The sequence below is a fragment of the Pteropus vampyrus genome, unplaced genomic scaffold, assembly GCF_000151845.1.
Source record: "Pteropus vampyrus isolate Shadow unplaced genomic scaffold, Pvam_2.0 Scaffold201, whole genome shotgun sequence".
Lineage (NCBI taxonomy): Eukaryota > Metazoa > Chordata > Mammalia > Chiroptera > Pteropodidae > Pteropus > Pteropus vampyrus.
The window spans coordinates 3,250,513-3,277,265 of NW_011888982.1; the positions used below are offsets into that span (position 1 = coordinate 3,250,513).

The following is a 26,753-nucleotide window of genomic DNA, read 5'->3' on the forward strand; positions in this document are numbered from 1 at the left end:
GGCATTCACATGTCTGCTTACAAGTGAGAAATCACCTGTAAATGGATAGAGTGCTATAACACATGAGCCCAAAGGAACCCAAAGTGGGAACTGAATCCAGGGATCAAGGAACGTCTTCTTAAAGGTATGATTTGTATAATGGCTTTAAAATGGTAAAGGAATTATAGGATGAAGAAAGAACTGGTATTTAAGCAAGAGACCACGTGATACTTTTGAGAAATTACATGCAATTGGGTACTTTTCAGTACTGTAAGACCTGCAGGCTAGTGATTTCTTTTTTGGCCTGAATCTTTTTGAGTCTGATTATATCTATGCCCTCTCTATTAAAATATAAATCAGAAGTTTTACATACAATTTCAGAAGGTTCCTGAGTTCCTAGGGATCCATTGTAACTGCAAAAAGTTTCACATCTTTAACATGACTTTTTCTCTTCTCTCCTTGATTCAAACTGGCTTTGCCTAGCCTAATAGCACGCACCATGACCACTTGCTTCTTTTCTTTCCTTATTCTTCTACCTTTGCACATATTGCACAACCACACTCTTAATCATTAAAGCCCTTAGGACATCAGATTCTGGTCAGCATCAGAGTCTTAGAAACAAAGCTTCATGTCTGTTGACCACAGAGTTTCAGTCAAACTAATGATACCATCTTGTCCAGCTGTATTTCAGCTCCAGACCCATGAAGGCAGACCAACCCTGTGGGCCACCTCCCCTCGAAACAGAGAGAACAAGGACATCAGGACCTGATGCAATTAACTGCCTCCTTCCTAGCCCTGACCAATCAGTGGAGCCCACAACCCAAACTCCCTTAACTACTATGACTAATGATCTTTCCCCTCTATAACCTATGCCCTAGAGCAGGGGTCCCCAACTCTGGGACCATGGACTGGTACTGGTCTGTGGCTTACTAGTAACCCAAACATACAGCAGGTGGTGAGTGGTGGGGGAGCAAAGGAAGCTTCATCTGTATTTGCAACCCATCATCGCCTCAACTCCACCTCAGATCATTAGGCATTAGATTCTCATAGAAGCTCTAGTCCTTCTCTGGTGCCAAAAAGATTGGGAACTGCTGCCCAAGAGGTCATCAGGAAGCCAGGTCTTTGAGCCCTGGCTCACCTGCGTCTCTGGGCTTGGCGTTATTTCCTTGAATAAACCTTTGTTTGCTGCAAACGCCTGCTCGTATCTCATTTGGCTTTGATGCATGCAGGCAAAACCAATCTCCTTTTATTCAGTAACACCATGATTCCACTCTAAGAACATCTACTATAGACAACAGAGTCTGTCACAGATATTAACAAGGAAGGGACAATTACATTTTTCATCTTAGAAAGCGCAGTGTAATTTGTGCTTCAGACCTACTCCAACAGACCTGAGACCAGGTACTCAGAAGCTACAAAAAACATGACCTTGTCAACATGCAGTGCAAAATTGTGAAACCAGATTTCCCAAACTCCTTTTTCTCTGGTCTGGTAAGAAAGACAAACAGATCTGAACAGAAAGCCATGAGGATATCCAGGTGGGAGGCAGTCAAGAAAGGTTTCCTGGAATAGGAGGTACAATCTGTGACAATGCATGTTTAACACAAGTTATCGCATACATTTAGTACTTAGGGTAATGATGTAGAGATAATGAGGAAGTTGTGGTGGTTTACAATACCTATTCATGTGCTGAAGTGACAGGAAGGTACAAGCTTTCATGTATTACAGAGATACCTTAGCAAATTAGGAAGACTTTAAGCAAAAGGTGAAAATTATATATAGCAATTAGATGCAATTAGAAGCTATGAATGCAGATGAAAAAAAAAAAAATGCTAAGACACTGTCCCTGAATTAAAACAACAGACTAATGAAAGCTATATCCAGGTTCAGATTTTTAAATTCTGATAAAAATGATATCCATAGCAAACTATATTCCAAGGCCTAAATCTCAAAGGAGAAAGATGAACTCTACCTAGCATTTAAGGCTGTGAAGGACTGACTGCGATGCTCGGTGCAAATCCCACAGATTTAGCTGTGCTAAAAATTTAAGATTGCTATTGTTTTTCCTCGTAAACTGGTTACACAGATGCATAGGTTTTGAGTGGCATGCCCCAAGGTTATTTTTTTCACAAGCTGTGTTGCAAACATTAGTTGTTTTCAGATGTTATAGTAGAAAAACCTAGCAGCTGACCTCTTAGATGCTTTAAAGGATCTTAGGAGGCCTGAGGGACCCCAGACCACATCTGGAGAACAGCTAGCAGAAACAATTATAAAATCAGATGAGTAAAGCCACAGTAGAATTATATACAAGGGTGTTATGGGACACCTAACCCAGACATGCTGGAAGTGGGAATGGGGATGAAAGGACTGAAAGACTTTCCTAGAGAAGATGAAGCCTTGGTAAGCACAGAAGGCAGAAGGACAGGTGTTCAAGACTGTACACAGGAAAGACAAGGAGAAAAGAGGCAATATGCCCACTCAAGGCACTACAAAACAGTAACTAGAGTTGAGGCTCTGGTGTAGAAAGTAGTGGTTGGTGAGGCTGGAAAAATGAAGAGTGAGCCAGGTAAGCTCACAGGTTATACACACACTGAGCTTGGATTTTCTCCTACAGACAATAGGAACCAAGGATGGCTTTTAGGGAATGAGAGGCATACTGTATGACTAATTTTAAAATAAGATGTTAAGGAAAAAAACAAAACTGTAAAAGAAAGGGAATATAATTACAATATATTATTTGGTAGAGGGGATGGGGAACGCAATTGCTTTAAATTTAAATAGTCATTTAACCCCACAGGGAGGATGAGAGGGAAGAGGTAAAGAGGGGTAAGGGAGTTAACACCTTCATAAGAGAAAGTAAAAAATGCTGTCTAAAATTAATGAAGAACAGAAGCATCTTAGTTAGCAATGTGGAAGTAAGTTCCATATGAAATAGCTAAATGCATTGTTTCTTCTGGAGTGTGAGCCACAGGGTGGTAACAGGTGACTGAATCCAAGAACTGTTATGCATTGTCTTCAAGGCCTATGGTATCACTTGACTCTAAACTGTGTACATGCATTATTTGAACAAAACTGACAAGTAAAGGTAAAAATAAAGGGGATATATATACGAAATGAAGTATAACAGACACATGGAAAATAATTTCCTAAGGAATGAAAATATATTTACAAATAAAATAATCTACAGTAGGAAAACAGGGAACAAAAAAGAGATCATAATATAAATAATTTATACTATGGAGCTTCAAAGATACATCATTTTACCATGTTCATTGTTGCTAAAATTGTGTGGGAAATGAATATTAAATTTTCATAATATTCACTGACTTGATTATAAAAGTAGTATATGCATTCGTAGGAAATTTGAAAACCAAATAAAATAATAGAAATTATTCATAATCCTGACATTCAAAGCGCCCATTACTTTTTAAGCATCTATATGCTTTTTAAATCTCAATATTGGTATTACACTGTATATATTTCAGATTATCATTCTATATGTCCTAAGCACTTTTTCATGCCATCAAAAATTACTCCAAAATCAAGAGGCAAAATATCTTACCACATGGATGCACCAGGATGTAACCAGTCCCCTGACTGCTTAACAAAAGTTACTTGCTCTTCTCTGAAAATTAAGTGTGGCTTTAATGTATTTGGTTTAGGGGAAGAATTATTGAAGGCCCAGTTCAATATTATGGTGTCTTTCAGGAAGCTTAGGGAGTGTTTTATAAAAGGTTAAAGACAAGTCAAAGGAGGTCGGAAGCAGACAGATGGCAGACAGATGTCAGAGTGGAAAGAGAAGAGAATGAATGCTGACTCACTTTAAGTCCCTGCTAGTAACCAGTGGCAAGCAGCCAATCGCTCCTTGCTGCTCCTTTCTCTGCAAAGGTGAGGACAAAGCTCACTAACCTTTGTGGGGGAGAGACCAGTGATCCCAAGGGGAACACACTATCTGAGGGCATGAACACAAAGGATCTTTCTTCCTCATGCCCTCAAAGGTCTTGTCATGGGAGTCATGGACCAAGGCTGTTTTAAGTGTGGAGGCAACTACAGAGGGAAAAATTTTTCTCAATGATGACAAACAGTTATGATGAAATATAAATATAGTTGACTCTCGAACAACACGGAGGTTAGGGGCACAGACCCTAACCCTCCTCACCCCTCCCCTCACCGAGTCGAGAATCCATGTATAACATGACTTCCCAAATACTTAACTAATGGCCTACTGTTGACCAGAATCTTTACCAATAATTAACATATATTTTGTATGTTATATGTATTATATATTGTATTCTCACAATAAGGTAATTTAGAGAAAAAAAATGTTGAGAAAATACATTTACAGTATTATATGTATTTACTGAAAAACATCCAGGTATAAGTGGACTTGTGCACTTCAAACCCATTTTGTTCAAGGGTCAACTGTATAAAATAAGGAAAAAAGAAAAGGAAATAAGCTAAGCTAAGGTTCAATACTCACATGTCAAAAGCTAAGACCATCTAATTAACTCTACATTCAATGATAAATACAAACCTATTTTTTAGTAGTGACAACATATACATGCAATTCCCCACATATCTACTACATACCATACACTGAGCTCTATTTCTTCACCATACTCCTATGAAAAAGCATTAACCTCATTTTACTGATAAGAAGACCAAAGTTCAGAGAGACTGTCTACAGCCATGCTACCCTGAACAAGTCCGATCCCATCTGATCTCGGAAGCTAAGCAGGGCCAGACCTGGATAGTACTTGGATGGGAGACCACCAAGGAAGACCAGGTGCTGCAGGTGTAAAAAATTAAAAAATAAGGGATTGCAAGCTGCCAAGGTCCCTGCAATCTGTGAGGTCAACCAAGGGTTGCCTTGCCTAAAAAAAGAAAAAGAAAAAAAAAAGTTCAGAGAGACTGTCAAGTCATGAAACCTTTCTGAAACAGAACAATTTGTACAGAAGCTCTTGACTCATAATTCAAAAGCTTTTTATTCTCTTAATTGAAAAGATGTTCGATTCAGATTTCTCACCCTCTTATTTCCTCTTTTTCCTCCCTTTTTAGTGGTTCCATAGAAAGAATGGATAGTAGGAAATAAAGCATCTGATATTGTTTACTGACTGCAGCCTCGGGCAAATATACTTAACCTGCGATCTTCAGTTTCGTTGTCTATAAAATGGGAAAAATAACTGCATCCTAAATTTGTGAAGAGGATATAGTGCACTGCATATAAACCTCCAATACACACATATTTAATAAATACTTCACTTTCTTTCACTTCTATGACAAAAGGCATATTCGAAACTTTAATTTTTAAACACAAAAGACCAAAAAGGGAAAACAAAGAAGTACCAGTTCTGAAATCCAGTGAAGTTATCAACCAGTGAACTCCTTAAGACAGAACTACAGAGCAAAAATAAATGTAAATCCTGAAATTAGAAATGTCAGTGTCAAGAAGAAAAACCAAAGAACACTGTATATAGAAGCCAAAAGAATACACACATTCACAAATAAGCTGACTGAAATAGAGAGGTTAATGTAAAAAAAAAAAAAAAAATAGCAGTACCTTCTGTCACACTCTGGGCCATAAACTAGGCTGAGGCGCCTAAATTAGGACCAACTGCCCTTCTGTGCTCACGTCGCAGTCAGGGACCTAATCTCTTCTTAGTAACTTTACTAGCTAACTTCTGCCTGTGCTAATTTTTGTTTTTGCTGATGGAGCATTTGTTATGTAATTTAGCAAAAATTATCTCTCTTGTATAATTTTCTTTGGTTCAACACATCTTTTCTGCCCAGATTGTAAACTCAATAAGATAAAATAATGAAGGTAAAATCACATTTTATATTTAAAATATTCATCACAGTTGTAAAGGTTTTAGCATTTAATAAATTACAAATAAATGTAAAACACTGTGAGAGTAACTTCTAGGTTTCTACTTTAGGAAATCCTTTCAAATTTGAACATTCGCTACAGCAAAATGAAGGTATATTTTTTTATCTATATCCCTTGAACTCTGGAATCTCCATCTGATGAGACAACTGATAAATCACATCTCAAAATAATTTGATTGTTTACTCCTTTAACCCTTCAATTCACTACTACAAATAATTTAAGCAAAAGAAAGTTTTCTGTTAGAAGTATCCACATTCTCTATTTTGATATTTGGCAAGTTTTAAGATGCCTATATTCACATATAGACTTTTCAGTTATATTCTCAATTCCACTATTCCAGTGTTGCTTCTAATGCCTATTTTTTCTCTCCACCTTCCCCCTCATACTTTTAATTTTCCTATTCTCACCCTGGAGCAGTGGAGAACAGCATGAACTCCAAGAAGATGGAAAAACAATGGGTAGTAGTAGTTCTATGAGAGTTTAAGTCATAGAATATGAGGTTATAATAATGGAATATGAAAAAAAATTTTAAAGCAAGATATGAAGCAAATCTAAAATGTTATTATTTTGAAAATTATAGGATATCATGTAACTCTAAAAAGTCTCTCCTCTTCTTTTAAAGATCTGAATATATGACCTCTTCAAACCCATATCACTGCACAATTCCCAAACACAACCTCAACCATATACAAACGCCCTCAACGTGCAAAGTTCCATATATCTTTGAGCTAACAAAATCAATCCTCAAAGAGTACTGACTCAGATTTCAGCATTACTGTTCAACATCTTTCAATTTTTCAAGAAATATAAGAAGTGCTATACTAACCATCCTTAACACAATTTTAAAAAATCCTTACAGGAGCCACAGCCTAGAAAAACCTTTAAAACAGGTAAGTCGTTTATCTCTTCTAACTCAGAAAAAGTCTGAACCAAAACACTGAAATGGTAGCTGAGCTTTTTTGGTTTCAGTCCGTTGACTGACGATGCTTCTTAGGATGTACTGAGATCAAGAGAGAAGCATGAGATTAAAAAAAGTACACATTTTTAGCTCCTCTTGCTCAGGCTTTCAAAGTGGGACTTATTTTATTTGAAAAATTATGAATTCACACAGAATATTCAAATAAAATTTTTAAAAATATTTCTAAGCAAAATTACACAACATGGGAGCTACTCATCAAATGATCTGTAGCTTTTCTCTTCCACTATTATGTCACTGAGTAAACCAAAACAAGCTCACAAGATACTCTTTCTACATCTTAACATACTGTGAAATGCAAAGATTGCCACTGTCACACTATATGATTTTGAGCAAGCCATTATCTTTTCTAGTTTTGTTTTTTCCATCTGGAAGACAAAGTCACTATATTATATCAAATTCTACTGAGGGCACTTTTAAAAACTTTCAAAAGTCCAAGTGCATTTATTATACAAATAGAAAAATGATCATTATTTTCCTATGGACAGATACTAATAAAAGCTGCATAAAACAAAATATCTAGTTATATATAATTCTTAATTTTCAAAGTTCTTCATTACCAACTCATATAATTTCATAATTACCCTAGGTATTTCCTACACCATACGAATGGAGAAAAAAAAAAAGACTAAATTATTTGTTCTACATTTCCCAAATAACACAGAGATGTTTTGGACTTATTCATAGATTTTATGTCATACACTACAACCAATATTCACATTATCAGAAGAAAATACAACTAAAAATGTAGGTCTGAGACCCTTGAGAAAAGTGGCATACGCGCATGTATACACAAATCCACACTGATACTATAGTTTCATTTCATTTATTGGGACAAATAATTTTTATCCTTATTTTTATTTATGACCCAGAGAAAGTTTAAGAAGTCCATAAAAAAGAATTGTCATAAGATCATAATAGTGCTACAGAGTCTAAAGTAAGTGATAGGAAGCTCACCTTAAGTTTAAATGATTAATTTGTCATCGATGGTTCCTAGAGTCAAAAAAACTCATTTGGACAAAATGGTCCAAACAGAATAACCAAAATGCTTGTGAAAGCTTTAGAAACTATAATTCAGTACCTCCCTTCAGGCTGCATTAACAATATCTTCACTATTGGCCCAGCAAGGAGTAGGACACAGGCACATTGAGGAGGGAATGTCAATGGATGGCTTCAGTTCACATAGACAGTCTTTGTTCAAGGAAATTAATCTTTTAAATGGTTAGTGTGTATTTTCAGGCAAATGTCTAACAATTACTTTGCATTTGGCTAAAATGAATTCATAGAACTAAAGACTCTTAATAACATAGAGAACTATTATGCTAATTAGATTGAGTTTCTAAGTATAAATAATAGTTAAATTATGTGAGTAAAATTATGTTTAACAGTATATTTTAAAATACTCAATGTTTGAAAGTTTATCAAAGCAATTAATATTATCTTACATTTTGATATTTTACTTTTTAAGTGTTTTGCACAAAGAATTCATCTAGTAATTTCCTTATTCGATAAATAAAAACTGATCATTTATTTATGACTCAGGAACCATGATAGGCATGGAGGGTTCAGAGACCATATTCCAGAATCTAAGGTCAATTTGTACGGCTTATTAGGTAAAAATTACAGAAGAGATCACTCTATTTCATGGATAAAGAATTGAGTCCCAGCAGTTGCCTTGTCCAAGATCACATAAGTTGGAAAGAAACACATGTTTCATAAGTCATTATTTAATTATTTTAGACAAGAGAAAAATCTATTAAAACATTAGAATATATAAGTGCAAAAAACCTAATCTATCCCTTTTAGATTTCTTAAAACTAAGTGAGCATAATGCTTTCTTTTAAAAAAAATTAAAATTTTTCTTAATTTCAGTATTTTAGTTATTGGGAGCGAACAATATTACTAAATCCTGACTTATGACAGCTTGTGGGAGATTGTAAGGAAAAAAAAAATACCAAAAATTAAACTATTATATTAAACATAGTAATAAAAGTCGGATAGCTAAAATCATTGTGTTCCTATTTGACTATTTTTATTCTTGTTGTTACTTTCTTCCCAAGAAAGTTCATGAATTATCATCAATCTCCAGACAAAAATCATGTAATAATGAGTAAATATACCTATTCTGAATCCACACAGGTTATGGTGAATCACACAACTCAGCGACGTAAAATTTTGGTTAGAACTCAACAGGATTTATATCAACAAGAATATTGTTAATTTTACTTTACTCATTTGCTATTCTTAGAAGGATCATTTGTAGAATACATGTTAGTATACCAAATTATTATTTCATTATCAAGTTGTATGTTCCATTAAGAATCATTCTAACGATGTGCTTTCAATATAAATAAAAATTATACTTAAAGGATCATATAATACATTTTGGGTTGTAGGTCAGAACCATAATTCTACAACTTCCTAGCTACGTGACCTCAGAAAACATAATTCACCTCTCTAGGGCTCAGCTGCTACGTGGTAAAAAACAATATTAACAATAATTACCTCACAGAATTTATTTCAAAAGTATCTGAGATAATACATGTAAACAGCCTATAACAGTCCCTGTTACCTGTTTCTATTATTTAATACAAACCTACTTAATCCACACACAAAAAAAGTTCCCATTTCAAAAAATATTTATCAAATGTATAAAAAATTATGTCTATTAGAAATTAAAATCATTTCTTCAATTAAAAAAATAAAAACATGTCTATCTAATACTAATAAAAAATCTTTTGGATCTTAGGTGCCAATTTTCAATGAGATCTCAATTACTCTGTGGTGTTTCTGAGAGATATCAAAGCATAGAATGACTGGGAGACCTTGGGAAAATACCTTGTGAGATTGGATGGACTTGGAGTAATCAGTGTAAAGTCATGATTCGAGTAAGAGAAAAAAAATATATGTACATTCACAAATATATATACATATACATGTATATGTATAAAATATAGAAGCTATAGAAAACACATATACATGTATATGTATATATAGATGTATATATATAGAAAACATATACATGTTTATGAAACCCTAAAAGATTGATAGATTTTTAAAAAACACTCTTGTTGGAAAAGGTGTAAGAGAACCTGTTTTGCACTTTTATTACATTTTTCCTATCAATAATAATCTCCCCAGTTCTCATACTGAAGACACTGAAGTATCAACTCTTCCATTTTTAGAGGGGCCTCTGGCAACTCAACTATAGTCTTCTCTGATCCCCAACTCTTTAGGATCATTCTGGGAATCTTCGGTAACCATTCGAGCTTCAAAGGTAACAAATACACTCTCCTTAAACTCTGAAGACCTACCCACCCACTAACTTCTGAATCCTTCTTTTATTCCACAATTACATCTTACATGTAATTTGTTCATTCTTTTTCTAATTAAGTTAATCTTCAGTGTCACTAGTCCTCTAGCAATCTTTTTCTATCAAAGGCCAGATAGTAAATATCTTAGGATTTGCAGGCCATAGTTTCTGCTTAACTCTTTACCTGTCAAGCAAAAGCAACCACTACCAACATGTAAATGAAGGAGTATGGTTGAGTTCCAAAAGTTTGTTTATAGACACAAATTACATATAGTTTTCACATCATAATATTCTTAATTTTTCCAACCACTTAAAAAATATAAACACGCTTCTTAGTTTGTAGGCTATGCAAAAACAGGCAGTGGGCTCATAGGCTATAACTTGCTGACACCAGTTATCACTTTCTTCCCAAAGCAAATAGGTCCCATGAACATGGCTTCACTCACGAACTCTCCATTATTCTAAACCCCTCATTCTAACTTTCTGCCTCACTCCTCTTGCAAACTCGACCTTGGACCAATCCAATAATCTCCATACTCTGTGAAGTCTTTTATGTTATGTATTGCTACCAAGGAAAGAAATCCACTACTTGGACTGGTACCACTAGATTTGTGTTCCTCAATCTCAAATGGAATTTCAGTAAGATCCAGCAATACCTCTGTGTCTTTATTCACCTCTGGCTCCCATTCCCCACAGCAAACTCATTTGCACTGTCATCATCCTCACAAGATTGGGGTCTCTATTCAACAAATGGCCATACTTCATCTTCCACAGAAAAACAGGTTATGAGACAGAAGCAGTTAAGTTCCCAGATTTCCATGCTAATAACTCCATCCCACTTGACAACAGTATTACAAATATGGCTGCATTTGCACATGCATCCGCAGGCAGAGTATAATGAGTTCAACCTCCATTTGGAATGACAGACCTGATTTTGTCTACTTCATTATTAGAATTTAAGTACCTTACTAAAATAACTAAATTTATCAGAAGCCTAGTAATCAACAATTCTCTCTCAGTCATTCTACGAGAAGGAATCCCCTCCTAGAAATCTTCTCAAAGCCCATTTCCAGAACACTTAGATGCTTATCTTAGTCATCTCAGAATGCCATAACAAAATACCAAAGACTACGTGGCTTAACCAGAAATTTTCTCATAGTTCTGGAGTCTGGAAATCCAAAGTCAAGATGCCAGCATGGTCAGTTTCTGGTGAGAACTCTCGTCTTGTATGGCTGCCTTCTCCCTGTGTCCTCCTCACATGGCCTTTCCTTTGTGTGTGTGCAGAGAGAACAAATTCTCTAGCATCTTTTGTTAAAGACACTAATGAATCAAAGCTCACCATTTATACCTCACTTTACCTTAATTACTTCCCTAGTGAAGCCATTGTCAAAAATAGCTACAGTAGGGCTTAAGGCTTCCTCAATACAAATCTTGCAGGGACACATAATAGTGCCTTTTTTCAATGCTCTCCAAATGCCTTAAATATATCTATCACCTCTCCACAAGGTTATTATTCTGCTTCCCACCCATTTGACTATGGTCTCTTAAAGGAAAGGCTTTATATACTAAATACCTGTTTATGTCTAGCACTTAGCACAGGGGTCCCCTACTCCCGGGGACACGGACCAGCACTGGTTAGGAACTGGGCTGCACAGCAGGAGGTGAGCAGCAGGCATGTGAACAAAGCTTCATCTGTATTTGCAACTGCTCCCCAGCACTAGCATCACCACCTCAGCTCCACCCCAAATCATCAGGCTTTAGATTCTCATTGGAGCACCAGCTCCTGGTGCCAAAAAGGGTGGGTACCACTGACTTGGCAGACAGTCTAATATACAGAAAACAATCAGTAAATGGTGAAAGAGACTAAATGAGTAAAATATCTTTGGCATGGCATTCATTTAATCAAAATGAAAGGGTGAGACCAATACTTGAGATACACAGACCCCATGGATTGTTTTGCCTCTGAGACTGGTGTGCCTTATAACAAAGAGGAGATAATTCAAAGCCTGCAACTAATGAATAATTTATTTCCCAGTTATTTAAAATATGGAAAAAATAGCACACGTACCTATGCACTAGGTAAGTTATATACTCCACTGCATTATATAGCCTCCTTTGTGGTACATTTCATTGGAAAAGAGACAAAAGGCTTAAGGAACTTACAATTTAGTTGGTAATACTACATTAAAAAAAAAAAAAAAAAAGCTCAAGGTAAATGCGTCAAGAGTTTAAAATAAAAGCAAATCAAGAAGAAATGCAACAGCCAGAGAAAGATAAACCTATGATATCAAAACTATTATCACAAAGTATTAAAACTTACAAGTAATTTTCAGTGGTTTCAATTAATGTCACTATGGTTAAGTTGGGAACCAGAGAAGACTGCAGTAGATATGACACAGTCTCCCCCAAAAGGTAGAAAAGTTGATAGTTCAGTATCCTCAGGATGGGAAGTAGGGAGATTACTATTAGGAGGAAACTAGCTAGCTGCTTGGCTGGCTCCTTCAGTATATGAGTTCTCTAGCTCTTAGGGGGTTTTCAGAAGACAGCCTCTGGTGAAACCTCTCTGTGAACATCATTCCCTGGCACCCCAGAGAGATTTTGGGCAAATTCTCCATTAAGGAGGCACCGCAGCAACTTCACACCCATAGTGAGTCACACACCCTCTCAACAAGGTCTAGATCTCAGCCCTGGATGGGCCTGTTCCTTAGGTGCTCATTTATAGCCCTTAGAGATAGTGGCTGCTCCTTATTATCTATTTTTATACTCTTTAGAATCCTCTTTACTTACTAACCAATCCTGTTACAGTTAATCATTCTTTATATTAAATTCTCTATGTTCAAATTACTGTGTGGTTTCTCTTTCTTGTTGGGATTTCACTGATACAATCCTGAAAACCAGAGAGACTATATACTCACATCATTTGGAGAATGAAAGACAATAAGTTAGGCAGTAAAATGAACTGAGAACACAAGAGATCCTGATACTTCACCAGACAAAACATTTCACATTTCCTTTGACTTGACTTAAATTGTTATATCCTGCAAACACTAACCCCTCTTTTTTTTTTTAACTTCTAAGTACTTAGGTGTTTTAGTTTTTTAGCAAAATATTAAATAATTGTTACAAGCTTTTCTGTGTTACGAGAGCTGTCCATCCTGATCACAAAGGGAAATGGAAGAGCTAACAGAACCAAGGGCAGCGGCTGCCAATTTGGCCATCTCAGGAAATTCATCAAAACATCAAACTTTTAGACAGGAGGATGCTTTAGTGGCCTCATGTCCTGGGAGTCAGCTGAAACATGAGTTTCTTAGCTGAAGCAGATGATCTTTCTGGTACCCCTGTTTCTTTCTTCCTCCATGATTATTAGCACACTTGGAAAAGGACAAAATAAAACCACTGAAAAAAACTCATTAAAGTTGATGTAGGCATAGTAGGCAAGCTAAAAACAGAAATTCACAAAGGAATAAAGGAGCAGAGAAAAAGCAAAGCCAAATTCTTGAGACAAATGCTAGAGATAAGCAATAGTAAAGGTTACTTTTTGCTAGTGGCATCTCAAATAATGAAGAAAAAGACCATCATAAAACACTGGAATAAAACCATCCCAAAGTTGTAGGAACACAGAGGAAAAATTAAATATGTAAACAAGCACTAAAGAATTCAATAAATTTGTTATATCACTCATTTAGCAGAAAACAATTCTGGAAGAGAGCAACAGTAAATGACATACTTAGCTACTGTACTAAAAATGAAATAACTGAACAGCAAAGAAGAGTGATAATTACAAGGTAGTCTTAAGTTTATATATGGTATTTGATTTATTTTAATGTGTGCTGAGTAGGAGACATGTGTTTTGCAGGAACAAAAATACTTTCAAAGATAATAATTTTACTAATTTTTTTTATCCAACTACCTTACTGTAACCTCTCCATTTTGTATAGCTAGTGAGTCTACAATAGAAATTCATTTTTGTGTTTTTACAGTGAATGCACAGACATAATCTTTCTTTCCTACTGAGAACAAAGGTTATGTACAACTTCTTCTAGTATGAGACTTTCACCCAAATTGAAGGTTCCATGTAGCAAATGTACAAGGACCTCAGCTTCTGTCTGCCAGAAAAGCAATTTAAACAGCTGTTAATTTTGTCACTGCTTTTCTCCAACATATTGCCTCAGGGATTTTAGGGCAGGTAAATATTTCTCCTTTTTCTTGCTCTGCTGATTCAAAATCATCCTGCTCTTTAGTATAAAATTTCCAATGTATTTGATAAGTTTCTAGATTAATTTCCCAGGGAGGGGGTTCCCACCATAATTTCAAATTTAATATGTCTGAAACCAAAACCTTCTACATAGGCCCTCACCTTTCAAACTAGCCACTCTTTTCAATTACTCCCATTCCTCTTACTGAAAATCTCATTGTCACTATCCTTATCAATTTTAGCTAGGTTACTGTAACTCCAATAGCATCCTTTATATCATTTTGATTCACCTGCCCAGTATACCACTTTTATCAATAAAGAAGCTGTGGAAATTCAGAGGTACCTTCGGGATGCTGCAAAAATGACAGGAAATTCCATGCAGCAGGGCTCAAGTAGCACCAGTTTATTTATTTTTAACACAGTAACACTAGTTTCATCAATTTTGTAAATGTCATACTAATATTTTATTGGATGAAGAGGTTGCTTTGCAATCATTTCCCTAAATCAAATGGTCACAATACACTTAACTGAATTAGTTTCTTATTATTGCCATAATAAAGTACTACAAATGGAATGGCTTAAAACCGTAGTTTATTACAGTTCTGTAGGTCAGAAATCTAACAGATCTCACTGGCCTAAACTAAGAGCAAGGTGTAGACAGGGCTGCATTCCCTTCTGGAGGCTCTAGAGGGGATTGTTCTCTTGCATATTCCAGCGTCTAGTGTCCATCATTCATTCTTTGGCCAATGACCGTTTTACTCATCTTCAAAAAGAGCAACACATCCAGCTGAGTCCTCCTCACTCAGCCTCCTCCTTCCACTTTTAAGGAATCTTGTGATTACACTAAGCCCATCAGAATAATCCAGAATAGTTTTCCTATCTTAAAGTCAGCTGACTAGTAACTTTAATTCCCTTCGGCCATATAAAGTAACAGGTCCAGGGATTAAAATATGAAAATCTTTGGGGGAGGGAGGAATTATTTGTTTATTACACCACCCAAACTTTATTTGTCCTCTACTCTCCAACAGAATGCTGCTCCATAGGGACTTAAACAAATCCACTTTAAATGTGTACATCTGCAGCCCTAATCCATTCCACCTCTCCTATTTCTCACCCACAAATACAGGGAAAAAATAACACATCACAAGGATAATCGCTGGCAAGATACACTCTTATTCCTTGATAGAACTTGAATTTATTGTCTCATATATAATGAATGGCAACATTTTTAAGACAGCCTCAAGTTCTCTGAGGGAATAACTATACCATAGACTAACTGTACAAAAACTTTATGAAGATCCTGAAACTCAATCTGTAGTAACAAATGGAAACATGGCAACAAATAAAACAATCAACCTTTCGGTTTAGTTATTATTAAACCACGTAATCATTTTATCTTATAAAACAGAATGTTTGCCCAGACCAAACCCCTGGACACAGTAACACAAAATATTTTTTCAATATTTCTACTATCTTACACCATTGGGAAAAATTGTGCCTAAATATAAAGATCAAGCTTAAAACTGCTTACGGCTATTCCTGCTTAACTCCTGACCTTTTAGGGTAGTGGAAAGCTACTACAGAGTCATTCTGAGTACTTATAAGAAATTCAATTCAGCATGAATAAAACTCTGCACATGATAGCCTTGACCTTTTCTTAGCTTTTGATAACCACCAAGATATTTGCAGCAAATCCAAAATTGTCCAAACTTTAATGTAGCATGATTCCAGGTTGGCCTCAAGAGGGAGCACCCTTTTAAAAACAGACTGCCCTGCAGGTAAATGCTTTTTGTGTATCACTAAAAATGAATGGGTAGACATACTAGGCAAAAGGAAATTAAGACATTTAGGAGTAGGCTTTGATTTTAATAATGCTCTATGTAACAGAAGGCACTAACACGTACAAAAGGAGGCAAGCAGACACTAAACTTTTTAAACAAGCTTTGGGCTATCAACAAGAAAAAAAGCCCAGAATCAAACATATTTATGAAGGTTTGAACTCCTGGCCCTTACCATAACAGTGGCCATTAACTTCATACCAGCCATTAATCTTACCATCAACTATAACTCAGCTTTAAGAATCAAATGAAATAATGTACATATTCGAATTTGTAAAATAAAGTTATTTTTATCTAGCACTACTGGAAAAAGAACTGTTAGATACTGAAAGATGCCTCCTTTAAGTTTCAAAGATTAAAAACAAATTAACAAAAGTCTTTCTATATATAGTGTTAACACTTCCATGGCCTTAGAGAATATCCAACATAATTCAACCATTTCTTAGTGGTTCCAAATCATTACAAGAAACATTAGTGATAATGGCATGGCAAGAACACCTCAGAGGCCAATGGGTACTGTATAAATACTCCACAATTTAGAATTTTTTCTGTCCCTTTCAACGCAGTAATATCTCATTTCTTGTGTGACTAGAAGATTCAAATCTGCTTTATTTTACATACAACTATATTAGACCTAATGTGGTTCAACTGCCTGTCCTTGACTGTAATTAATTACTGTTCTTGCTATCCTTAGGCCCTTTTTTTTAACTCCTTGCTCTCCATGTCCACAGTATTGATGGTGAGACTGCCCCCAAGTCTGGCCTTTAATTAAATGAATACCACCACTGTATTAGGTCCCTTGCTCTCTGCCAAGTGTTGGTTAATCTCATAATCTTTAAAAAGTAGTATGACTCAAAAAATATTACCTTTGTTATTAGTACAACTATCATTTGTTGAGTACTTAACTGCATTTAAAGGTCTAGCCTGTTTTAAAGACATTAAATCAACCTTGACAAAACTCTAATATTATTTTCAAGAATGAGAAACCAAAGAAAGGGATTAAATAACTTGCTTAGGAGGCCGAACTAGGGTTGAGTTCTAGACCTACCTTACACCAAGTCCAGTGTCCTTAAACACTATATATCATTTTATAAAAAAAGAAGACAGATTCAGGAAAAGGAAGTAACTTTGTCTTAGTTCACGCATCTATAAAATGAGAATGATACTTGCCTGCCTCTTTGACAAAACTGTTAAGATTAAATAAATAGAAAGTTCTATGGAAACAAAAAAATGTTAAAGCATCTAAAGATATTACAATTTTATATTGCACAATTCGAGGAAGCACCATTCAAACGAACATAGTATGAGTTTTCCTGAAGCAGTACAGGGAATGCCAATTATGTTGTACTCTATGTGAACAATGCCTACTGGAGCTGTGTCTACATGTATGTGTATGTATGTGTGTGTGTAATCACAGACATGAAAATTTATGAGTATGAACTGCATTCATTTTATTATCTAGATACAATAAAACAAGTAATAACGGAATAATAAAAAAAAAAAAAACCAGTTATTACTGTATTATTAAAATACAGTAATACAGTAATGTATTTTAATAATACAGTAATAACTGAACTCTTCAACAAGAAAAAGCTTATATAAAGCTTTTTTGCCATAATCAAGTAGCTCAACTACTTTATAAGTCTATGGTGATTTCTCTCTCTCTCTTTCCTCTAGATCCAAATTAATTTCATGGTTACAGTACAAAAATATTTAAGTGAATCACAGAAAAGTCTAAATCTTTTATTTTTCCAATTTCTCTGGTTCATAAAGAGATCCAAATCATTCTATTTGCAGAAAAAAAGTCAAGTCCATTAAAATGGTTTACAAGTATTTAAAGTAATTCTTTTAGGATGGTATTTACAATACATGGACCACTGACAGATGATCAAACTATAATGACTACCTTTATGTGTTCCAAAATTTGTTCTTATATTTAAATAGAAAGGTGACCAAGGATTTTAAAATCCACTGTAGTCATCAAGAAACTACGAAAACATGAAAGCAGAGTACTAGGACTTACAAGAGTCACAGGGATAAAATAAACCATCCTAATTACTGTAACGAAAATTGTTTTGTGTTTATTTTTTGAACTATGGCATTTCTAAATATTTCTAACAAACTTGAAGTCAGTATTTCAAAGATGAACTATGAAAATACAATGACATATGATCAAAACCAAAGCTCTAAACTGTTAACCCAGAAGCAGGGAGAGATCACTTGACTGATCCATCCACCAACACACTTGTAGCTCCCATCACCAACAGCTAAACTGTCAAGTGCTTGGCCATATATGTGCACAGATCACCTGACATGCTAAGTTGAGGCCCTACCACAGCTGTGATTACCAAACAAAGTATCTAGGTCAGTGAAAACTCAAGCACTCACATTTTCCATGCTTCCATCATCAAATCTATTTGCCTTATATGGCAACAAAATGTATAAAGCTGGGCTTTTCTAGTTGTGTTCTCGTTAACATAGAAGTCTCTCAGAACTAACTAAAGGACATACTATCCCTTAGTGATAATATGCTGATAATCTGTTTCTACTTTATCCATATTTTCTAGTCTTTCTATATTGAATTCCTACTGCTATTAGATGGGGACAGATGCAAAAACAAATGACCTTTTACTTGCGTTAAAAAAAAAAATCTAAACATACAGACCTAGGCAGCATATACAGTATAACTGTAAAAAGAAATGACCTAGCTATCAAATATCTAAAAACTATTTTTGATGCCTATCAGAAACACTCAAATCCCATTCACAGCACAGAATGATTAAAAAATGAAGAAAAAATAACATATCACTATTCAGTAAGTCAAAACTGCTAATTAAAAGCACATCTTGGGAAACTTGAAATGACTTGCCAGGAGTAGCCAGATAGACCAGGTACAGAAACTAAGTAGCTGTTTTACTTTACAAAGTAATGCTCTGTAATTATAACATCCTGGTCTGAAGGAACCAAATAGCATTCACTATTTACCTTATATCCCATCATCATCTATTCATTTATTTCATAAAATTATTTTATCATCCTTATTGTTATTCAATAAGATTCTGATTGACATTCTTAAGATGCATGACTATATGATTTTTGTTTACATAAAAAAGCCTGAAAGGATTCACACCACACTGTTTAAAAACTATTACCCAAGCAACCCACATGAAACATGTGAATGGCGGAGGTTTACTGAAGGAATTTGCTTAGCTTCATTTATTTCATAGTTTAAATCTTATTTTTGAACATATAATTCTACAAAAAAATTACAGAAAATATGTTGCACCTTAGGCCATGACATTTCTTTCTAGATGATCCAAGGATCTTAATTCATCCCCTGAACAGATTTTCCTATGTTAAATATACTATTATAGCCCATAGTCCCAAAGACCAGTTTCCAGATGGCTAGTATCACTTCTAAGCACAGAACTCAATACATGCAGGGTTGACTCTTGCCCAGAGCAGACAACTGGTCATAGGAGCTGTTACCAACCAAGGCCATCTCTAACCTTCCAATTCAATTGCCAACTACGGATTCTAGCATCTTCCATGATTCCAACCTCCTCTCTGTTCACTTACCCATTAAGCATCAGGACAGAAAAGGAATCTATTTCATTTCCTGCCAAGGAACATCCAATTCAAATTTCAAACTTTATTTGCCCCACAAGGAAAAATCTACTTATTTTCTTCCTTCACAGTGCTGCCTCAACGGGTGTAACAGGAAAAAAAAAAAAAAGGAAACAACCTAAATGCCATCCATAGAGAATATGGACAAATAAATTATATTCGATCTATAAATTTTTTTAAGAATGAAGTTCTTTATCCAATATGGAATATTCGAGAGATATTGAGTGAAAGACACAAATGAAAAAAGGTTTGCAGTGCAACTCATCTTTATGTGAGTGTAAAAAAAAGGTCACCTACTCATATTTACTTCTATACAAATAAATTGTTTCTTTCCTATCATTCCAGAGATGAGTTGCTACCTCCCAGTGGGGAAAGTGAAAGGCTAAGGAAGAGACAATTTCAGTTTATAAAACTTTTTGTACCACTTGAACTATGTGACGGTTATCTATTTTAAAAATCAATGATTTCAAACTTGCTTAAAACTTTTATCTTCAGGAAAGTACTTGAGATTATAATACTTTATAAAATTGAGAGCAAATATACTGACCAATTAATTAGAGAATCAATCTCATTCCTTTCTAATCATGCATTTAGCATTCCAAAAAGAAAAAATCAAATGTCACCCTCACCACCATCACCAAGGTTTCCTACATTCGCAATTCCTAACAGCAAAGATTATAAATAAAGCAGGAATTACTTATTAAGTGGTTAAACTATAATACAACCTAGGATGTAGAGGTTAAGATATTGGAGAAATATATCACTGTAACTTCTTCATGGTAACTATTAATCTTGAGAGATTCAGTAACTCCAAAATTTCACATGGATCTTTATGAAGCAAAGAGTTACATATAATCTGTGTGAGGGCATTTCAGCTGATCACATAGTTGAAGCTTCCTGATATCACCAAAAGGAATAAGATGACACTGCAGTATAGACATAATTTTATTCTATTTTTCATATCCATATCAGCACAGAAGAAAATGTGAGGCTAGAGAGCTTATGAAAATATTATATAGTTCATGTGAAAATGTGTCAAATTCAACAGTATGGAAAATTATTCAAATGTCAAGCTACTTGTTAAAAAAATTTATATACTATAACAATGAGACATGTCATACAGGGAAAAAACTGAATTTTTAAAAAATAAACAGCTTATCATAATTACCTAGTAATCAATCTGAAAATAAAAACTCACCTGATATCCTACAAAAAAAAAAAAATCTGGTTTTGCTACATATACAAATAAAAACGCCAATAAACTATCGTGTGCCATCTAGCGACTAAAATCAAATACTACTTAAATGCCATTAAAGCAGCTCCTGACCTGACCAGTGATCATTTTCATATTTGTTCACACATTATTTCTTGAGCATCCAATGAGAGATATAAGGAACAATTAGACATGCTTTCTGCTTTCAAGCATTTCATAATTCAATTACTACTTTAGAGTACTCAAAAATAAATTCAGAGTAGAAAGTTATTAAGAAGTTAAACAATTATATGAATGAGAGGAAGTCAGGGGAAGAGAAAGCTGTCGTAAAATATTGTATATAAGCTAGCCTGTACATGGAAGTCAGGGGAAGAGGAAGCTGTCGTGAAATATTGTATATAAGCTAGCCTGTACATGGAAGACTTCAAAAGGCAGAGATGAGACAGGAAGAAAATCCCAAGAAGTGAAAATGCATGAGAAGCTAAAAAATTTTACTTTATTTTTACAGAAAGACTGTAAATTTAAGTTTGAATGAAAAAAGAAATAAATTTGAAAAGGAGCACTGGGGCCAAATAATGCCATTTTGGAAAGTAACACTGAGGAACAAGGACTTTATTCCAGAGTTGATCTGCAGTATGTCAAGAACAGATTTGAAAGTTAGGACGTGCTTAAGATTCAAATTCCAGTTCTACCTACTAGCAACACCTTCAGGCTAATGTCTCAATTTCTTCATCTGTAAAGTGGGATAATAGTACTTACAATGTAAAACTATTATGAGGACCAATTAGAACAAAGAGGGATAATGGTTGATAAAGCATTCAATCACTGTTTGGCTACTGTTAGGCAGGGAAAACATGATCAGGGCTGCATTTAGAACAATTAATTTGATAACAGTATGCATGATAAATGGTAAAATCTAGAGATTAGGGATGTCTCCTGTTAATGGAAGTTGAGGCAAAAGGATTTAAAGTACTTAGCTGCTGGGAAAATAGAACAGAGACAGGAGAATCAGGTACCACAATGCAATAAAATGACAAAAAAATTCTGAAAAAAAGGAGAGAATGAAGAATTAAAAATGATCGTTGATGTTGAGCCTAAGAAAATGTTTAAACTCATTAATATAAACAAGGAAATGAGAGAAATTATTAAATTTACAAAGGAAACAGCTGAATTTTAAATCTACTGATTCAAGATTAAAAAAAAAAATGACAGCCACTTAAAGAGTTTAACAAGGAGAACAACAAAAGTCAAGTGTGAACGCAGAAAAAGAAAATGAGGCTGGTGATGCAGAACTGTGGCCTCGACAAACAGAACAGAATGAACAGTGGAAACCGTGGGTTTGCGTAGGGCCAGAAAAGAGGGGGAAAAAAAAAAACCTCTAAAAAAGATGAGAACTCAATCTAAAGTAGCACCTGTATTTAAGAAATGAGATTAAAAAATGAACAAAAATCGCAAAAAGGACAAGTCTGAGATAATGGCTTGGAGAAATAACGAAGACAAGAACTTCACAGCACTTCATATTCCACAGCTCTTCAGATGCTCATTTTTACTTTAGATTATAATCTGAACTGATTTACAATAATGTGATTATTATAGGTTTTTAAGAGCCTGCAAGTTACTGAAGTGTTCCTTATTCCAAGTCAACCTCCAGCAAAACACAGCTCTAACACAGGACAATAATTAGCTATTTTTTCAGTATGTCAAAGCTCAAAGAACTACAATGTCTAAATTCTCATATTCTTTGATATCCATCTACAGGTTTGACTCTGATGACCTATTCTCTTTGAGGAAACTCTCTCCTTTTGTCTACTTGACAGCCATTTTTCAGGTTTTTCTCCCTGTATTTCAGCTTCTCTTTCATCTTAACCAGTTTCCTTAAAAACAGAACTGTCGAGGAATAGGTCTTTTATGACAAATCACAATAGTTGTTTTATAGTTAAACCACCAGGAGTTCATACCTGATGCTTCTGTTAGCATTCATAGGATCTAAATAGTTTATTGATTTTTGGCTACTCAGGAATATATGTCCCCAAAAGGATTTTCAGGCTAAGGTTGAAAATAAACTTTCTTTCTGGTACAGAAACATTGTTGTGTACCACAACTATAAAACCCACTCAGATCCAGTGTTAAGATGTCCAAGAGATAATAGATGGCAGATATGCCATTTAGATGTGAATCCAATTACTATCCTTAACAATTGCCAAGAATAAAAGCTCAAATATTTCCCTCTATGGGTGTTTTTTCCTCAAGTACATGTTACAACTGACCATACTTTATTAAATTCAGTATTTGCCATATTTCTTTAAACTACAGTTGTCAGATCTGCTGGAAAACTAAAATAGATTAATGTAACATAATATTATGACACAAATCCTATTAAATTGTCATCGTGCATTTTTAAGGGACTTTAAAAAACCAAAAATGAAATAAGCACATTTTAATGTTGTTAGGGCCCTCTTTCTATTCTTTTCATCAGTTTATAGTTTACAAATAGTGTAACTGGGTTCATAAACTTGTTAAATGTAATGAGATTATTCAAGTTTGTAAGAAACAAAAGCACCTGTAGAAACTACGACTTACTATCATATCCAAATTTACCTGAGCATCAAGCGAAGTGACTAAAGTAACACATCTCTTCATCTTCTTGATTAATGGCATTGGTTCAAGGAATTTAAGATTTTAATATTACACCACCAAAAACCTCATCTAAAAATAAACAATTTGAGTTTCACACTATTTATCCTTTAGATTATTTTTTATTACATATGATTATATTCACGTCTCTAAGGAACATGTTAAGGCAGTCTTCATTAATGGAAGGTAGCATGGCAGAGTAGAAAGCAGGTTCTTGGATTAAGCATACCTGAGTTTAATGCAGTTACCACCACTAAAACAGCTATGGGACCTTGAACAGCTTAATCTCTCAGAGCTTTTATTTATTAATCTATAGAATAGGGAGAATACTACCTATGTTGTTGTGAAAAATATATGAGCGTATTACCAGCAGGGGTAACTAAAATGTCATGGATGCTTTGGATTCCTTTTAAACAGCCCTCTAAATAATAAAATGTTACACAAATGAGCCTAAGATTTCAGGCTATACATGTTTAGAACCAGACAGAGTGTTCTCTGTGATTATCTTACTCAGTTGTTTTCCCTGGAAGCTAGCACCAAGATGAATACACAGTACATTTTTAATAAATACAAATCAGTGATTAAACCAACAAAGCCTCCAGCTCTTCTGCACACAGAAATACAAAATGTAATAGGGAGTTCCTAGCTTTCCGTCTTAATAGTGTAGTTATTACCCTTACGGCTTACGGCTTACTCTCTATGGGTTACTATCAAAATATTTTATCCCTGGCTGTTTTCTGAGGGTTTTTTTTTTTAACCTGTATGAAATACAAACTTCTGAGCCACTGGCCTTCTACCTTACCTTTTTACTACACGTGAACCAGTTCATGTTTAAGGAATTGAATTTATTTTCAACTGACCATATGGAATTTAAATTTACTTTGAAAAATGCACTTCAAAACTCAAAAAGTAAACTATTTTAGAAACCTGCTTTATGAAGTCATCTAAGCCTCATGTAAACTACCATTAAGCTCTGTGTAAACATATTACTCAACTTGCCTAATATGTGTAAGTATCCCCATCTGGCCCTTAGACATTCTGAAAGTTTTACCACATTATGTTGCAAAATGTTTCAGCCCTTTTAAAAAGCTATTTAAAAGCTAAAAGATTACAGAAAATTTGGAGACAACGTTCAGCAATAAGAAAGTGTGTAACTATGTAGCTTTTGAAAAGAATGAGGTTATAAAATGGAAGAATATCTGTGAATATTGTGGCTAAAACTATATACTATATATGATCCCAATGTTACTTTTAAAACATATTTATCATACACACAGAAAAACCCTGCATGGCTAATCACACTTGAAGACTGGCTACCATGGGTATAAACAGGGGGGAAAGGTGGGGGGGGGAGGGTAGCGACGTCTCCGGTGTTTGGCTGCTTAATTTTTTTCTTAAATAGTACGTAGTACTTTTGTAATTAAAAATAACTGGGAGAAAATAACTACTGGTAAAACCATACTTTATCCTCCACACCCCAATTCTTCTAATTTTTAATTTAAAAATATAGTTATGATTTCCCAATTTTAAAAGGAGGACATACAAAAACAGTACTAGGAGTTAAAAAAGAAATCTTGAATTTGCAAAATTACTCCCTCTGGTTCTTCTACACTTGAGTCCTCTCCAAACTGTTTAAAATATTCTAAGGACTAGCGGGCACCACACTTAAACAGTAGTAAACGCTTACACGGAAAAACAGAAAGTAAGAAAATGTTCGTAGCGCCTAGTCTAGCCTCTTAAATCCCTCCCCAGCCTCGGCCTCCAAGGCTGTCCTGAGCTTACGTAGGCTGGGTTCTCTTCCTTCAAAATCAAAACAACAACAGTGTCACGGGGTGGGTCTGAAAAGGCCCGCGGGTGTCTGAGGACCGCAGCGTCGCGGAGTCTTTGGCCCCCGAGCCGGCCAGAGCTACAGGACAGTCCGCCTCCGGCCCCTCTCAGCCGCCTGGCCCCCGACCTCCCTGCCGCTCCGTACCTCTCAGACTCCCTCAATCCCTCACCCCCTCAACTCCTTGGCCGCGGATCTCCCCACCTCCCTCGACACCCCGCCGCCCGCCTGACCCAAGCACGCCCAACACGCCGACCCGCACGACCCCGAGCACGGGTGGCGGCAGTACCTGCGGCGAGGCGGTCGGTCCGACCCGCCGCAGCGGCGCGCAGGGTCAGGCGCTAAGACTCGGCCGGCTCCGCAGCAGCCGGCCGCCGCCACCGCCAAACAACGCCGCCAAAGTCGCCAACGCCGCCGTCGGGGGGAGGGGCGGCGCCCGGACCCGCAGCTGAGAAAGCCGGACCGTCGCGGCCTCTAGAGTCGTCGGAATCCTGGGCATGCGCAGAGAGCCTCAGGCGCGAGAGCCGCTCGAGGATGCTGAAGTCAACAAGGCCTGGGGACGCCTCTATCCGGCTCCGCCCCCTCTGGGATCGCTCCGCCCCCAGGCTCAAAAAACGCGAGGTCTTGACAGGGGCCTGGGCACCGTAGCGATTGGGAGAGATCCCGCGAGAGTAGGATCTCAGCCTCCACGCCACCTTGCCTGCGTTTGGAGGCTCTGGGGCAGAGTGCCCGTGAGGCGGGCTGTGGTGGCGGAGCTGCGATCACAGGGATGGACGCCCTACCTCAGTGAGGCCGTTCAACTCCGCCGCGCTCGGGAACAAGACCGTTCGGTGTCGGAGTATTTGCGAGGGTGCTTACCTGCAGGGTAACTCTACGGAGGCTTTTGTGAAGAGTGCTTACCAGATTATCTGAAGAGCCAAGAATTTTTCTCAAGATTGTGCCTTGAGAAAGTTTGTCCATCTCGCGTTAACGCTTCCGCCGCTGGGGCCCGCGTGTTTCCCTGTGTAGCCTCGGTTTCTTCGCCGCCTCCCTGAGTACCCGTAGAGCCAGCGTTTTCGGCCTGGCTAGGGACTTGAGCTTATTGGTCCCACGGTAACGTGTGTTCTTCATTCAACAAATTGAGTGCTTTCCATCGGTGGTGGTGGTATGCCAAGCAGGTTTCTCTTGGCTTGGTTAAACATCCCATAGCCCGTTACCAGAAGGAAAGGTTTTTGAGGAAGAGGGATAGAAATTTGAGAAGAGAGGAGACGTAGGTTCTAGAGAGCT

At 36.2% G+C, this 26,753-nt stretch overlaps 1 protein-coding gene and 1 pseudogene across 3 annotated transcripts in view; one reads left to right on the forward strand and one right to left on the reverse strand.

Moving 5' to 3' along the window:
- Positions 1–26,032, reverse strand: part of PCMTD1 (protein-L-isoaspartate (D-aspartate) O-methyltransferase domain containing 1) — a 65,364-nt gene extending 39,332 nt beyond the window's left edge. For 2 of the 3 annotated variants that reach the window (XM_023537817.1, XM_011372123.2), the window contains exon 1: positions 25,777–26,028. The gene's annotated coding sequence lies outside the window, so the exon portion shown is untranslated. Of the gene's footprint in view, positions 1–25,776 lie in introns of all 3 variants that reach the window. The other variant, XM_011372122.2, reaches the window with a different exon arrangement.
- Positions 4,659–4,777, forward strand: LOC111746789 (annotated as a pseudogene).
- Positions 26,033–26,753: the final 721 nt, after the last annotated feature.